The sequence below is a fragment of the Physeter macrocephalus genome, chromosome 16 (genome assembly GCF_002837175.3).
Source record: "Physeter macrocephalus isolate SW-GA chromosome 16, ASM283717v5, whole genome shotgun sequence".
In the NCBI taxonomy this organism is placed as follows: Eukaryota; Metazoa; Chordata; class Mammalia; order Artiodactyla; family Physeteridae; genus Physeter; species Physeter macrocephalus.
Window position 1 is genome coordinate 81,802,503 of NC_041229.1, and position 14,934 is coordinate 81,817,436.

The window sequence follows — 14,934 nt, forward strand, 5'->3', positions numbered from 1 at the left end:
TTCTATCTGTGTTTTTTTTTTTCCTTTTAGGGGTAACAAACTATACCTTGGTTCAACCTGTTCTTTTATTTTTTTAATTGAAATATAGTTGATTTACAATGTTATGTTAATTTCTGCTGTACAGCAAAGTGATTCAGTTATACATATATATACATTCTTTTTTTAATATTCTTTTCCATTATGGCTTATCACAGAATATTGAATATAGTTCCCTGTGCTATAGAGTAGGACCTTGTTGTTTATCCATCCTGTATATAATAGTTTGCAACCACTAACCCCAAACTCCCAATCCTTCCCTCCCCCACCCCCACTCCCCCTTGGCAACCATAAGTCTCTTCTCTACATCTGTGAGTCTGTTTCTGTTTCAAAAAAGTTCATTTGTGTCATATTTTAGATTCCACATATAAGTGATATCATATGGTACTTGTCTTTCTCTGTCTGACTTACTTCACTTAGTATGATAATCTCTAGGTCTGTCCATGTTGCAGCAAATGGCATTATTTCATTTTTTATGGCTGAGTAGTATTCCATTGTATATATGTACCACATCTTCTTTATCTGTTCATCTGTGGATGAGCATTTAGGTTGTTTCCTTGTCTTGGATATTGTGAATAGTGCTGCTGTGAATATAGGGGTGCATGTGTCTTTTTAAATTATATTTTTGTCTGGATATTTGCCCAGGAGTGGGATTGCTGGATCATATAGCAACTCTATTTTCAGTTTTTTGAGGAACCTTCATACTGTTTTCCATAGTGGCTGCACCAACTTACATTCCCACCAACAGTGTAGTTGCAATGCATTCTTTTAAAACCAGATAAAGCTGGATTTGAATACCAGATCTGGAATTCACTTATCTACTTATCTGGCCTTGGGAAATTTACTTGCCCTTACTGAATTATAGTTTCTTTATCTGTCATGTGAAGATGCCAACGAGCCACACTACTGAAGCCCGCACACCTAGAGCCCGTGCTCCGCAACAAGAGAAGCCACTGCTATGAGAAGCCCGCTCACTGCAACTAGAGAAAGCCTGTGCACAGCAATGAAGGCCCAACACAGCCAACAATAAATAAATTTTTTTTAAATTGAAATATATTAAAAGTAAGAGCTTTCTGGTTGCATTATAACATATAGACCCGTTGGTTCCTAACCTTAACAACACAAGAGAATCACCGGAAACGCATTAATATGTTTTTGGTTATCTCTGGTCCTCATTCCTCAATATTCTGTTTAAAATAATCTAGGTTGGGTCCTCAGCATCAGCATTTTTTTAAACATTTCAAGTGAGCAGCCAGGGTTGAGAATCACTCATCTCAACAGTCTGACCTAGGGGTTAAGAACATAGTCTTTGTAGTCAGAGGGACTGAAAGTTGGATCTTAGCTCTCTCATCGGCTATGAAATTTGGGTGTTTGTTAAACTTTTCTCACCTTCAGTTTCTTCATCTATAAAATGACTTGTCAATATTTACTTAAAAAGTGGTTACGGGAATGGAATAGGATAAACAAGTTTACTTAGGGAGGGCCTGGTACTTAGTCACTGCTCAGTGCTTTTTATTAGTGTGATGATTAAATTTCTCAAGATTTTTAGATGTGCCTCTGTGGTAAGACCATAAGACTATGGTAAGACTAGCCAGGAAACAGCATTTTTACTAATATTTTACTTAAATTTCCAAATTCAAATGTATCATAGATATCAGTAATAATAATTGCAAACATTTATTAACTGCAGTGGTATGTGCCAGGTGCTATGTTGAATCTTTTATAAACATTATATTTTTAACCTGCTCAAAATTTTGACATGTGCTTTAATCCATTTTTACAATGGAAGACACAGATTTTGAGAGATTAAAATCTTTTCTCAAATCATCTGATATGAAGAGTTGGGACTCAAATCCATGTCTGAGCATATCTAAACTCAGACTTTTAACCATTATACTATATTGCCACCAAAACAACAAATCTGTACAAGATCAGTATACAGTCTCTTTAAACAAAGCACCCTTTTTCACTCCCTCCTTTACTAAACTCAGAGAATAAAAAACAGGACCAACTTCATAAAAGTGAGCAACCATGCATTGCAATCACACAGGAGCCTGCACAGCAAAGAGCCCAATGCTCAGAAGGATCCTATGCTTAGAATTTTACTCTTTGCAATTGCCACCTTGAAATACTTAATACTTGTTTCTTTGGGTTTATGTTCTGTGAATGAACTCTAATAGGACAATGGAGGATGCACTGGGGACTTGGAGGCTTAGCTTATATACAGTCCTGTTTCCCATTGCCTTTCTGGGATGGGGCCTCAGTAACCCATTCCCTGCTGCCTGGTGCCTTGGGGTCATCACAGCCTCCCCCTCCATGTTCTCATCCCACTAATACTCCTTCCATCCTCCCAAGTTGGTGACTTGGTCACTTTGGTTGGGGGATGAGGAGGACTGTATCTCTGCCCCTGGCAAGGGCCTGGGCATGGTTGCAGGAGGGTTGAGTTTGTGTACACATCATGTGATATCTCTGGGCAAAGCAAGAAGGCAGTCATCCCCAAACTTATGTGACAGTGCCATGGTTCACTCAGCAGTAACTTGGCAGGGGCCTCTTCCTCATCGTATTTGCAGATACCTAGTACCTCCTGATGCGGAAGTTGTAATCTCTTGGTAGTCATCCATCTGCTTTGGTTTGAGGTGGCACCCCCATGGAAAGAATAAGTTGACCCCTCCAACCCCAACTGGCACCCTGCATTTTCATTTTACCCAGCCCCTCAAATTATGTAGCTATCCCTGATGAAAGTTATTAACAAATACAAAATGGTCCCACAAAGGTGGGGTTGGGGGCAGGTTTGGAGTGTTTAGAAAGTACAAAGGCAATGCGAGGCTACCATAGCCTGATGGGACCCAGGCTGGAACAGTGTGCCCAGGGTTTAGAACCATGGGCTCTGGAGTTTTAAGTGTTCTCAATATCAATCCCAGTCCTGCCATTTATTACTTGTGTGATTTTGGGTAAGTAACTCACCATCTCTAAGCTTCAGTTTCCTCTTCTGTAAACCTGGCATAATAATCACACTAACCTCACGAGTTTGATTTAGGATTAAATAAGACAAGTGTGTGAAGCAAGTTTTTAGCAGTGTCTGAGACATAGTTAGTACTGGATAAATGTGGTTTTTAATATTTGTATTTTCTTCTTGACTCAATGTCTCTCTTGGCTGAGACCAAGTTTGTTGCATTGAAGTATTTGACCAGGACCCTATAAAGAAGAAACGATTTCTGAGACGTGTACCCCTTCTTATTTCTCACTCCACTTTCTAGATCCCACCAAAAAAAAACCCATTTCATTTCCTATTTTTTCAATCAAATTCAAGGGAATTGTAATTTCTTACAGTACACTTTCATCAGCCATCTCAGAAAATGTATTATGTCTGAAATGAAAAGTTTGGCTTTGCTTTCCTCTTTTCCTGCTCCCTGAATGCCATGATTGCAGTAGAATAAGAGAAGCATTGAAATAACAACTTCATCCTGTACATCCTCAACCCCCAACATGACCCACTTGAATATCCACATTCTTCTTCCTTCTTCCTCCCCTCACTCTCTGGGGATGTCCATTCACATACTCATGCTAATAATATTCCTTGAAACATTTAAGATGCATTTCCAAGTGACAGGAAGGGCTACCATACAGAAGCATCATCTTTTTTTTTTTTTAATTTCCATTCCCCAACACATTAATTGGTTGGATTGATTTTCTGGACCAGCAAGGAAGGGAAATATGCATTAAAGAAAGATTGATAGGATAACACAATTGTTTGTGTTTGGAAATGCATTTTTTTTTCTCAGAAATAAAACCTCAGGACATCAGGAAGCCTAGAAGGATCAAGAAGTACATTCCTTGCCTTAATTCATCTCATATAGGTTAAAATACAGTCTTCTGAATAGAAATTACGTTAACAGATATTAACCAACAATCATCCAGAGAAAAAATAAGTGAAAATAAACATACAACAAAATTTAATCCTGTGAATGGCTGAAATTAAAATAATAATGATATTTCTCTTTGCATTTATCAATTTAATAAATTTTTCTTAAAATTCATTTTGTTGGTGAGGGTATAGCAGGGTATATACCGTTATAAATCACTAGTGAGAAGGTAAACCATAAAACTTTCCAGACTGTAATTTTAAAATTATGTTTCAAAAGTCTCAAAACTGCTAGGTCTTTGAGTTCCAATTATTCCATATCTAGGAATTTTGCCTAAGAAAACGATAGGAAATGGGGACAAAGATTTATACGGGTTCCCCCTGCTATCTGAAAGTAGAACGTCCTATGAAATCTTTCATACACTGAAACGGCATAAAGTGAAGAAGCAATTTCCTTAGGACACATCTTGCTAATGCATGCACAAAATAAATTGAGATAAAGCACAAATGCTCACAGACACAGTTCAAAACTATGGAGGCTCGATGCTGAGACTTTTGAGTGTGGTTCCCTGGGAAGGAGCTTGGCGGTGCCACTCGTGCAGCTCAGTGTGTGTGATGCTTCTACAACAGCTCCTTGCAAAACAAAGTCTAAACGCGATTATCTGCTTTTGCCTTTTTCATAAAAGCGAAAATCCTCTTCAGATTTCTTTTCGTTAGCAAAAACAGGTACTAATACAGGTCTTTCTTAAAAGCAAAGTGGCTAAAGTGAACTTTAGAAAAGCGGGGGATACCTATATATCAAAATATTTGTTTGCATCATCAGTCATAGTAGTAAATAACTGACCACAAGCTGAATATCAAAATATATGGGATGAATAGATTATTATTTTTTATTTTCTCTCCTCTAATCCCCTCTCCCCTTGAATTTATACTCCTCCCTTTCACTAGGTATCACTGTCTCTATTAGTTGATAGTGTTTATCTGAGGATAATAAGGCAAATGGGAGGAAAGGTCCTGCACTACTGGTGTAACCATAATCTGCATTTGAGCTCCCTTGGAGTGCATTTGTGGGTGATCCTCATCATTAGGGATTCTACACCTTTCCTTCCCTTACTGTGGACAATGTCTCCACTAAAGAATCTACTTGACGCATGCTCTGTTGGAGGTCTCATTACCCTTCTATGCAGTACTCATGTCAATCTTTTTTATAATGGGTACAGGAAGGCTATCTTTTATTTAGCACCCAATTGGTCCACAAGAAATAATATACCTTGCCCTGAAAATTCTAGATATCCGTGACTTTCCCAATGGAGTCACCTCTTCTTTTTCCACCATCACAGTAGCTATGTAGTCAAAAATCGTTCAATCTTAGGCCTTTCCAGGAAAAGCTTTGGCACCAGTTGCTGTGCTCCCACAGACACTAGGGAACAAAGATCAAGCTTTTCAAGTGGTCTTCTGGAGTCTCCTCTCACTTGTCTTGAAGGGAAATGGAAGTACCCTCTCCTTGCCCTGTGAAGAACAGAGTATGTAGCCTTACTCCAAATTGCTTTTCCAAGGAAATTTTCTCTCCCAGACTTCTAACCTCCATTCTCTTATATGTCCTTGAATAAATGCTAAGCCACAGTTGTTGAAAAAATAGATAGGGTCTACCTTCTTCATAAATTCTTTTTTTTTTCCTTTGGCCATGCCACACAGCTTGCGGGATCTTAGTTCCCCAACCAGGCATTGAATCCAGGCCACAGCAGTGAAAGTGCCAAGTCCTAACCACTGGACCACCAAGGAATTCTCCGTAAATTCTACTAAGGTAGTGTAACACATCCCTTTGCATGCTGGAGTCGTTGTCATCTGTGATCTTGCAAGCTCAGCTCAAAGTGAGACAGAAATAGCCTTATTTTTACATTCTTTTAAATTATGCATTAATTGAGGAGATATAAAATATGACAGAACACAGGAGATACAACAGTCTAGACCTGGGATCAGCAAAGACTTGCCCAAAGAAAGCAATCGCCAAGCTAAAATCTAAAATTTAAGTATGAATAAGTAGAGTGAAGGAGATGAGTAGAATAATAGTAAGACAAAAAGGCCACCATTAAAAGAAAATATTGTGCAAAAGCAAAATAGTATAACCAATTTGGAAACAGTTTGGAAAGCAGTTTCTTATAAAGTTAAACATATACTTATCATATGATCTAGGAATCCCACTCTGAGGTGAAATGATAACTTATATTCATACAAAAACCTGTGTGTAAATGATTATAATGATTTTATTCATAATTACCCCAAATTGGAAGCAATGCAAATATCCTTTAATTGGTGAATGGGTAAACTGTGGTACATCCATACAATGGAAGACTACTCAGCAGTAAATAGGAGCACATTATGAATACAGGCTCCAGCATGGATGAATCTCTAAAGCATTATGATAAGTAAAAGCATCCAGACTCAAAAGGCTCCATGTTGTATGATTCTATTTATATGTTTTTCTGGAAAAAATGAAAACTGTAGGGACAGAAAACTGATCGTTGGTCACCAGGGACTGGAGGCAAGGCCAGAGGTTGACTACAAAGGGTCATGAGGGAATTTGGAGGGTAATGGAAATGTCTATATATTGATTATGGATATATTAGTCACATGATTCTTATTTGTCAAAGCTCATAAAACAGTGTACAGAAAAAGTGCATGTTTTTGTGTGTAAATTATACCTCATGTTAAAAAAAGGAGTATGGTTCCTTTGAGGAACTGAAAAGTAGTTACTATAGAAATAGAGTGAGAAGCAGGGAAGGTAAATGATGAGGCAAGAAAGATACATGGGAATTGAGTCACTGAGGTCTTTATAAATCATGTTCAGGAATCCAGACTTTATCTTTAAAGTAATGGTGAACTATTGAGGGGTTTAACTTGGTGACAAATCATTTTAGAGGGATCACTCAACCAGTAGAGCTAAAGCAAGAAGACTAACTGAGGTGTTAGACAGAAATGGAGTAAACCAGGTAGGAGATATTGCTTGCCTGAACTAGGAAAGTGTGGTGGGGATTTATTCACTTTTTAACAAATAGGTTTGGAGTGCCTGTTATGTTACGGACACTGAGCTGGTTCTTGGAAACAAAACGGTCAGTAAAAAACAGACACATTCTTGGACCTCTCAGAGCTCACAATCTGGTGGCAAAGACAGCAAGTACATAATTTTGTCTGTAATAAATTCTAAGAAAAAAAGGTAGTTATTATTATGAAAGCCCCCGAAAGGGGGCTGTGTCAGACATGATTAGTTACTCACCCCAAATCTCTTTCTTACTAATCCCATTGTGTTCAGGGCACCTATGTGTTAGCTTCTAAAAAACATTATCTCCCAGCTTCCCTAGCAGTCTGGGGTGGCCATGTGACACAATTCTGGCCAGTGATGTATAAGTGGAAGGATGCTGGATATTTCTAGGACGGTTTTGCTTTCCCGATTATAGTCTCTTCTTACTGCATTCTTTCTTCATCACATGTCTGGTACATGTGATAGTGGTCACTTAATGACGACATCAATATTTGTGTTGGTATGGCAACTGTTCAATGAATTTTTAAATTTAATACATGATAATACCTCTTGATTGTTACTTTTATGGGACTTATGTTTGTTCCCCACCATCCCCACCCCTGTCCCAAATGCTCAACAGAGATTTAGACGAAAGGTCCCTCAGTCATGGCATGGTTCACCCTATTAAATTTCTGGGTGTTCTCTGTCTCGTTTCCACTACCTAAATAACAGTGGTGGAGGATTTGGGTTCCTCAAGCCCAGAGCAGGTAAATATAGTGGGGTTTTTTTGCGGGGTGGGGATATTGTTTTTTTCATGTGTGACAATGCTAATTAACTGGTGCTAGCATTCCCAAACATTATGTTGAAAAGGATTCTGTATCAACAGGAAAGAGGATTGTCTCAATTAGTAATGTCTGCCATGTACATAGGAAGATTTCTAACAAATCTTTTTCATTGTCATGATGAAACCAGTCCCTCTGAAGAAAGGAAGGGGAGGAGAGCCTTTTAGATAACGTTTGTATGCTCAAGAACACAGAAACAAGATGAGATAGTTCTTTGGAGTCTTACAAGAGCCTGACTTACATTGTTGCTGGTCTGTTGCAGACAGATAGGCCTGAGGTCAGGGACCACTCACCCAGGAACGAAATAATAGTGTGACGCCCGTGGAATGGGTAGCCTAAGCCCTGATACCAGAACCTTCATTCTTATCAACCTTCACATTAGTGAGTCCTAAAACCCTCTGAGCAGTTTTTCTTGCCTGGACCCATTTACTATCTCATGGAAGCCATTTTTTTCCTTCCCAAAGGAGGTGAGGAGAGGTGAGGAAGTGGGGCCATGAGTAAAGGGAGCCTTCTGTGCCAAGCAGTCAGGATGCAAACTGGAAGGGGAACAAGCCAGGAGGTTAATTTTGCCTAGTTTTAGGTACAAATTACTTTATTTTAGTTTTGGGGGAAGTAAAATGAAGCAATTCAAAAAGAAGAAAGAATTCCGGAAAGAAACTCTATTCTTACCAACCCAGCAGGGATGTACACTTCAATTGCTGAGAGGAAATAATATTAGATGTAATACTAGAGGCTCATTGGAAACGGAAACAGGAGCCCTAATTTGAAGTGGGAGCCATTCATAAAATGACTCACAAACTTGCTCGCAAGAATTAAACCAAGTTTATGAAGAATAATTTTTGTTTGCGATTTTTTTTTTTCCTTTGCAGGCAAGTAATGAACAGTAATGTGGCCCATACACAAGGTCACTTCAGTCTTTCTCTGGTTTTTAACCACGGTCATTATTAAAGCAAGTGAGTGACAGATACATATGTTGAGTAGCCAAGGACTGACTGACAATAGAAGGGGGGACAGGGCAGCTACTGGAAAGTCCCGGCTCCTGGCCATACACTGGATTAATAAGAGGATAGAGCAGTTAATGGTATTTCATACTTTAGATAAATCTGAGGCCAAGATTTCTCCCACAAAGGACATTAGGCAGCAGTTCAGCCAGTGACAGGGCCTTTCATACGCCAGCTAGGCTGCCTCAAGGGATCTGCATGATGAAAGCAGATGATTAACAGAAATCCTGTTTTCACTGTGGGGCCTTTACACATTTCCTGCCACTGAACAGCTCCATAGTCATGTGGCACTCTTTATTGAATTAATTGATCAGATTAGTACCAATGCCTTGCCCTGTTCTGTGTCCTCCCCCACATTCAAGGATCTCACCTCTATCTGGGAGAGAAACAGCTTTGCAGGCAGTGGATGCCAGCAAAGCTTCCACAACTCAGAACCAAAAGAGCAATGTCTCCTTCTGACTCATTTTTCAAGACTCCTGACTATTGCCACTTTGTATCACATTATGGGGCAAGCAAGCTGCTTTGGATCACAGAGTCGCCATGCATTCCAAACTTCTTCCCCAAGAGAGAAAACACAATGTAATATAAAATCATGGGTCTAAATGAACGTCTCGTCTCCACACAAATTGCTCTTGTCTTATATTACCTCCTAGGGGAATGAACCTATGTCACCAAAATTCCTTAAAGCTGCCCTCTTGCATGCCAAAACTTTCCTTTCAGAGACAGAATTGGACATTTCATTCCTTGGGAAACCCAGTTCTAGAGGGACAAGGCTTTCTCAGCTGAAACCTGGGTCAGATGTCAAGTCTGTCACTGTAATGAGAACTTACCTCTCAGTTTGGTTTCCTAGTCCATTTCTCATCTTCTGTTCCCCATCTTCCTCTTCATAGGCACATTTTCTGAGTGTCTTAGGGGGAAAGTTGGGACATCCTCACTCTGCAGGGCAATAAAGTTGGGAAAATCATAAAAACAACTAACATTTATATAGTGTGGTTCTGTGTATTTTTCTAAGTAATTTACTTAGAATAACTCATTCTGTCATCATAAAAACAGCCCTAAGGTCAATATATTTTTATCCTCATTTTACAGGTAAGGAAACTGAGGCATGGAGAAGCTAAGAAACTTGCCCAAGGTCACAGAGGTATAAAGTAGTGTCACAAGTATTCAAACAAGTAGTCTGGCCTCAGAGTGTAGGTTAAGTGGGGCCTCTGTACAGAGATGCTCTTGTTAGTTGGTATATTTCTCCGAGTATTAGAATAATGCTACTAAAGATGTTTGTGCTAATGAATGTAGTTAGCTAATGAGAGAGCTATTGGGACTTGAAAGAGGGATGTATTGTATTATTGTACAAATATACACACATATATATATACATTATGCACATATATCAATATAAATATTATTCTCTGAAGCACGTAAGCACTGTTCTTAGATTAGCTTCTCCTTAATTAAGTAGCAAAGTCCATCTTTTTTCTTTTGTAGACTTTTTAAAAATTGATTTAAGGTGGATATATACAATTATGAAATTAAAAATAGGCTAAGTATACAAATAATACTAAAAGAAAAGTGCATAGCAAAGGTCAGGTTAGTGATGTACTAATAAGAATCTAGGACTTAAGAAAATTTCTTAAGTTCTTTTTCAATGTTTTTTACTTCCTTTATCTCTCCTAAAAGCTATATAGGTAAGCAATAGCTATTAAGCTAACTGGATCCTGAATTTGTACCTTTCATGTATTTATTGATCATTAATTAATTAATTCTTTCATTCTTTCAGAGCATGTGACCTACCTATTGTCACTTTGGAAATGTTTCTCTAATCTTTTTATGACTCTCCAATCCTTTGTCAAATGGAGATACTAAAAGTAAATATTAGCTTTTTGTGAGATTTAATAGCATGTAAATCATAAGCACAGTCTTGCCCATAGTATGGTTTAATTACTATTTAATTAAACTAATTACTTTTAGTAATTATTTAAAAAATAGGAAAAACAAGCAGTCAATATTAATTGAGCCCTAACTATGTATAGGGTCACTGTGTTTAGAGAACATGATAGTTATCCTTTTATTCATCCCTGTGTGTGTGATTTCTGCATCTTGTCTTTCTCTTTCATCCCATCCATTTTTCCTCCATTGATTTTTATGCCTTTGGAGTGGGGCAGTTTGGTCATGGACCAGTTTTTGTCACTATCTTTCTAAATATCACTTGTTCCTCTGGTTCATTCCACACTTGGTGTATTTTCAAAGGTCTGGCTTTACTTTCAGGCCATCTCTCATGATCCAGAGCCTCATTCAGTTCAATCTAATTTAATTCAGTTCAGTTAAAAGAAAAACAAATCATGTGGCTTCTACAGTACGATACAGAGATGATTAAGGCAAGATCCTACACCAAGTTCCCTACAGCATTTCCTTGTTCTACCTCAGGTCATGCCGCTGATAATCTCCCTTTATAATTGGAGTCTTGGCTCAGTCTTTATCCTGCCACCATCTTACCTCTAACAGGCCTGAGCAGGTCAGAAATCCGAAGATGGCTAGCTGACCCTAAAGGGGCAAGAATGCTGTCTCTGAAAATTCATTCATTATGTGCAAAATGCACTCACAAGGAAAAATCTTCAAAAGAATAGCTAATCTTCAGCTACATCAAGAATTTAATAAAGCTCTATGAGTCGAGGGCATTTTTCAAGGCAATAATAAATATGACTTTAACTGGCCTTGCTCCTTGTGAGCAAAGTGCATTCCCGTTTCCTTCTTCCAGTGTCTGTCTACATGAGGCTAACTGAAAACTTCCATCAAGACTATTTTCTACTTACTTTCTCTAAACTCCCATATTTTGCTAAGGACGTTATCACTCCAACTTCATTTAGGAGCCTAAACACTTCCCTTTGTTTGTATTAGAATATTAGCAATCCAAATACCACAGCCATGAAGGAGAACTGAGTCTTAATAAAGTCAGTATACATTCTGCCCAGATGCCATTGTTTTCCAATGAAGTAATATGTTCATTTACGTCTAATATTTCCGCACTACTCTGACCATGTAAGGTAAAGAGCAGACTTACAAAAAGCAACAGCCCCATTAGCTAAGACTTCATTATATCCCAAAATGATTTGACAATGAAAACAACAGACAGATCAGAAAAAAAAAGGAAAACTGAGATGCCAGAAACACATGTCAACTTTTGAGTAGCATGGCCATATTTTGTTTCTTGTGCTATATTTAAATATTATGAAAAATTATCAATATTCCCATGATCCTCATGTTAAAAAACTATTTTGAATCTTGTGAAACCTTCATATACTCCAATACAGAAGCAGTTTCCTTGTCCAGATAAATATTGGTTTGTAAACTTTAATATATTTCCAGAGAATCAACTGTGAGCTTTCTGTGTTTTTTAGTTGTATGTGTATTTTCTTCTTTATTAATTTATGCTTTTCTCCATGGCATTTCCTTGCTCTAATTTCTTTGGGGTTTAATTTGCAGTCTTTCTTCTCAGTTCTTGAGATAGTTGCCTAGTTCATTGGTTTTCAGCTTTTCTTTATTAATACATTCATATAAGGCTATATATTTTCCTCTAAGCATAGCTATAGCTGACCAGTGACTCAGAAAAAATAAAATAATGGAGGTGAGGAGCCAGAGTAGCAGTGTCTGACATGAAATACCTTGACACAGCTTTGTGGTTTAGAATAGGGCTGTTGGCTGCCATGTTTCAGAGTCTCAGCAGTAGTCTATACTCTGTACTGACATTCCTGGTATCTCACCCTGATTATAGCAAAAGAGGCCACTGTTCCAGCAACACTTATACTTTATGCCCTCAACTACCTCTTATTTCTAGGATTAGGTAGAAGGAGGACTGTGTTGCTCCCCTAACCCAAATGCCCCTTCAATAAGAGCTGCACTATGTTTGTAAGCTCCTAGATGTACTTCTTCTTTGTATTCTTCAGCCACCATTAGTTCCTGACCATTTAAAGTAAATCCTCTTACTTTTCCAAATCACAGTCCTTCCCTTCTACCCCTTAAGAATCATATTTTGATCAGCCAATTAATCTTACATTGCTTCAAAAAGGGAAGAGCAGAATTTTGTCATGATATACATATTAGAATATATAGAGAATATACATTTTAGAAAATGATGCCAATAAGAAAACTAGAAAGCTGTTCCTCTACACCCTCAAATCCTACCTCATGTGGTAGAAAAATCTCTACATTCTCTGTTCCCACCACCTAAACACTTCCTTTTCCTTGTTTGAAACAAAATGAAGCAAAAGTCTATGAAGATGGAAATTTTTTTCTTAAACTGTCTCTAGAACACACACAGACCTAAATGAAACCTCCTGTTTTTACCCAACAGGAATTCCACTACCCCATTTACCTGTCAATAGACCCAGATTTTATTTAGATATTAGGCCAAAATCATTGATATTTGGGAAGACAGATCCAACTTCAACTTCTGGGCAATGAAAGTGTAAGAAGAAATTTTTAAAGGTGTTTCTGGGAAATAGTTTCTTCCCTAAAAAGAACGTAGTTGCATCTCCTTCTACCTGTTTATCCCACTCCCTCCCTCCCTTCACTTCCTGCGGATGACTGTGGTCCTACTTCCTAGAGCTGGGGCAGCCATCTTCTGACTGTGGAGTAATAGCGTGAGCATGAAAAGCCAACCCACAAAGAGTGGCAGAGAAACGGTAGAATTGAGCCTGGGTTCTTCATGAAATTGTTATTCTTGATGAAATTGCTGAGTCAATGACAGCAGCCGCCTACCTCCAGTTTTCTTTTTGTGTGAAATCAATAAAACCCAGTTGTTTAAGCCGTCATTGGTCGGATATTCTATTACCTTTGGCTGAAATGCTTTCCTAACAGATAAACATAACTTTTCCTCCATACAAACTAACTGATACTTTACTTATTTCCTTAGTCCTAAAGCTTTAGAACTTACCCTCTGACTAACCTGGCAAGTTCTTTTATGCACGAAGCTTTAATGGTTAATGGTAGCTTAATGAGTTATATTATCCCAGGAGACATTTTTTTTTTTATAGTTGGCTTTAAATTCTTAAGAAAAAATAGGGGGTATGATAATAAAGGAAGAGCTGAACCTGTGAGGAAGACCAAGACTTACCCCTTAAAGCACAACTTTGCTGACCTGTGTTTTTTTTTTTTTTTTTTTGCGGTACGCGGGCCTCTCACTGTTGCGGCCTCTCCCGTTGTGGAGCACAGGCTCCGGACGCGCAGGCTCAGCAGCCATGGCTCACGGGCCCAGCCGCTCCGCGGCATGCGGGATCTTCCCGGACCGGGGCACGAACCCGTATCCCCTGCATCGGCAGGCGGACTCTCAACCACTGCGCCACCAGGGAAGCCCCTGACCTGTGTTTTTGACGGCCGCTTAGATAAGAGAAGAGATTGATTGTGTGACTTATGAAAGTGAATCTCACTACTGTGGGCTCAACAGGTAGAGTCATGTGTCAAATAATGACCTAAAACTAAAGAAATACGGAACAATTGAAAGATTTCCTGGGTTTCCCTGGTGGCGAAGTGGTTGAGAGTCCGCCTGCCGATGCAGGGGACGCGGGTTCGTGCCCTGGTCTGGGAAGATTCCGCATGCCGCGGAGCGGCTGGGCCCGTGAGCCATGGTCGCTGAGCCTGCGCGTCCGGAGACTGTGCTCCGCAACAGGAGAGGCCACAACAGTGAGAGGCCTGCGTACCGCAAAAAAAAAAAAAAAAAAAAAAATTTCCTAAGATATCTATTAATTTCCATGGATTATTATATATCAAGAGACAATCTCCCTTCTCCATAGTAAGTAGAAACCAAAGATGGCAGCCCTTTATCCTTTTTGTAAGAGAAAGAGGAAAATTCAGAACATCAGTTCCTAAGAATTGTCTATAGGTATCTCAAATTCAGCATTTTAAAAACTGAACTCAAAATCTACTTCACTGAAATATTTTTCTTTTCATATTCTCTGTTAGGTTTCCCTACTCGTTACCATCATTTCACCCCATCCTCATTTCATTGTGTTATCAAGCCTGGCTAAGTCTCCCTCTTAAATTCCTTGGAATGCACCCCTTCCCTCAACTCCTATTGTTATACTTTAGGTCATTTTATTTCTCTTAAGGCTATTTGCAAAGACCCCCACATTGTGTTGTCTCAGATCACACCATCTTTTAGGCTGCACTCACTGTGATCGCTCT

General features: G+C 38.8%; 1 long non-coding RNA gene across 2 annotated transcripts in view; it reads right to left on the bottom strand.

Moving 5' to 3' along the window:
- Positions 1 to 14,934, bottom strand: part of LOC102982059 (uncharacterized) — a 155,940-nt gene that overhangs the window by 35,540 nt on the left and 105,466 nt on the right. For both annotated transcript variants that reach the window (XR_003676340.2, XR_003676338.2), the window contains exon 4: positions 9,591 to 9,696. This is a non-coding gene — a long non-coding RNA (uncharacterized lncRNA). The remainder of the gene's footprint in view (positions 1 to 9,590; positions 9,697 to 14,934) is intronic.